Here is a 2,906-nt window from a genome sequence, read left to right on the forward strand (position 1 = left end):
CCAAATCTTGCATCGTTCTAGCAGACCCAGTGGGGGATTTCCGAATCCCCCCAAATATTTTTAATTTGTTACCCGTTTTTCATGGTTAAACCTTATCAGCACATGCGTAGGATTGAACAAGTCCTAACAACATTCCACCATCCCACGGTTGGTGCGGAACAAATTAAACTGAGGGTATTCCCTTTCACTTTAGCCGATAAGGCGACGTCTTGGTTAAGCGCCCAAACGCCAAACTCGTGGACTCATGGGCTCAACTTGTTCAATTGTTCATGGAACAGTTTTACCCACCACTGAAGACAGATGAAATGCTTCACAAGATTCATTTCTTCAGCCAGAATCCTCATGAATCCTTTTCAGAGGCCTGGAATCATTTCACTGATCTTCTCATTGAATGCCCGCATCATAATCTTGCGAAAGACACGCTTGTTCGTTCTTTCTTCAAGGGGCTTTCACATTATCATAAGGAGGTTCTAGATATCATGAATGGGGGTAGTTTTCTTAGTAAAGGAGCCTTGGAGGCTTATAAATTCTTAGAAGATCAATCTAAGAAGAATAACAATTGGGGAGGTAACGATTCTTCCCGCTCCTCTCCTTCTTCTCTTGAGGTTAAATATGATCCCGAGCTTAAAACTCTTATCGATGCCCTCACTAAAAAGGTAGATGCCATCTCTGTTCAACAACAACCCACTCCAGTCATGAACATTAACTCTACCCGTTGTAATGTCTGTTGTAGTCTTGAGCATTCCGACTTCTATTGTCCTCTTGTCTATGCACAAACACCACCACAACCATCACACTTCAACCAGTTAACTCAACATCAAGGACAAGGAACTTAGGTGACTAGAATAGAGGTTTAGTACCCATAACCCAGAACTATCAACATCAAGACATGAACGCTCAACAAGCTTTAATTCCAATACAACCATCTACAGACAAAGTAGTAGTGACCTTGTTGGAGAAACAAAATCAAATTATGCAACAAAACTCCAACTTGATGAAAGATCAGCATGATCAAAACTCTAATATGATGAAACAAACGATGCAAATGATGCAGTCTTTGTGCCAAAAGGTTATTGACATGTCTTCTAACCAAAATAATAACCAAACCGGCGTGTTTCCAAGTCAAGCAGTGCCTAATCCTAAGTCAACAAACACTGCCTTTGAAATAATCAGTATTTACTGTAATGGTAATATAAACCAAGGGGACCTACAGACAGTCACTACTCTTCGTTCAGGGCGAGTAGTTGATAACCAAGTGACTATACCTAAAGATTACCCGCAAACTAAAAATGATACTGTAGTAGCCATATTCAGGGATGTATCACATAAGTAAGTACTGGGCCAAGAGATAAGGCCCAGACCGTAGTGTGTATTGGGCCCAGAAAATGGGCCCAGGACCAAACTATGCCCTATGAGTAACCCTAAAAGAGGGATAGAAAAAGGAGGAGAGGAGGAGATAGAAGAGGAGGGGGGGCTGAGAATGGAGGCAGAGTGGGGTGAGGAGTGAGAAGTGAACTACGGCGGCTTGATCCCGAAAGGGTACGTAGGCAACCTAATTGGTGCAGCCGATCTAAAAGAGAGCGAGAGTACGAGTAAATTAGGAGGTCGCGGTATTGTGGTGCGACAAATGGCGCCGTCTGTGGGGACCGAGTAGATTAGTAGATAAGGAGGTAGCGAAATGGAGAAAAATTCCAACCCTAATAACTCGTTCTTCTCCAGATCCAGATCAGAGGGAAAAGAAAGTGGATTGGGAAACATGACAGCAGAAGATCTGATGGACACATTGAGGGAAGTAGATTGGTCGTCACCGCCACGTCCACTAACTAAATTCTTCTCCAGATTTACTTTATCTCGTTCTATTTCTAGATGGATCAGCCGTCTCAAATGCAATCTTTAATATTATTGGACTAGTTACTTCATCATGGTCATCTTCATTCTTTGAATTGCGTTCTTGAGAAGGCCGATGGCTATTATCTACCGTCTCTATCAGAGGAGGATATTTTATTGCGTCACTGCATGTCATTCTTCTTCCCATAGCCATCACATTCTACATCACTTGGGGATTTGTTCATTTTGTGGGGGGAGTTTTCTCCCCGATTTATATTCAGATTGGGATCCATTTATTTGGTCTTGGGTTCGCCACTTCTCTCACCTTTATCTTCCTAGTCGGTGTGTTCATGTCCTCATGGTGGGGAGCTTCAATTCTCGGTCTTGGAAGATGGTTCATTAAGAAAATGCCATTTGTAGGCTATATTTATACAACCTCAAAACAAATTAGCGCTGCAATATCACCAGATCAGACTACTCATGCCTTCAAAGAGGTGGTTTTACTTAGGCATCCACGTATTGGAGAATATGCGTTTGGCTATATTACATCAATAGCAGTCCTTCGGAGAAGTGCTGGGGAAGAGGAGCTATGTTGTGTTTATATACCTTCCAACCACTTCTACATTGGAGACGTTTTCCTTGTTCACTCAAATGATTTATGAGGCCGAGTTTATCTGTTCGTGAAGGAATTGAAATTACACGGGAAGTCACTCACCGCAAGAACTTGAAACTTACGAAGAAGGTAACAAACCACCGTCCTCCTCACGCGGATTTTGATCTTGCTAGGAGAGTTTCTTTGTATGACTGATGAAAAAGTGATCATATTGACGTGTGGGTTATGAAAGATTATGGGGTGTCGTGGACTAAAGATTATGTTATTAGGAAAGACACTCTTGGGCCATTGCAGGGAACGGTAGTGCCTATTAAAATTTTAAGCCCAACAAAGAAGGGTATTGTCTTACTTCATGGTGGTAAAGGTCAAGGTTACTATGATTTAGAAAAGAAAGAGTTTAAGCAGATTCTCATTGATGGAATTGCGATGGGGGTCCTTCGAGGACGCAGTTGTCCACATTGGCAGC

General features: G+C 42.3%; 1 pseudogene; it reads left to right on the top strand.

Moving 5' to 3' along the window:
* Positions 1–1,678: 1,678 nt before the first annotated feature.
* LOC147515943 (protein LIKE COV 1 pseudogene) lies at positions 1,679–2,635 on the top strand (annotated as a pseudogene).
* Positions 2,636–2,906: the final 271 nt, after the last annotated feature.

Source organism: Coptis chinensis, chromosome 2 (genome assembly GCF_015680905.1).
Source record: "Coptis chinensis isolate HL-2020 chromosome 2, ASM1568090v1, whole genome shotgun sequence".
NCBI lineage: Eukaryota > Viridiplantae > Streptophyta > Magnoliopsida > Ranunculales > Ranunculaceae > Coptis > Coptis chinensis.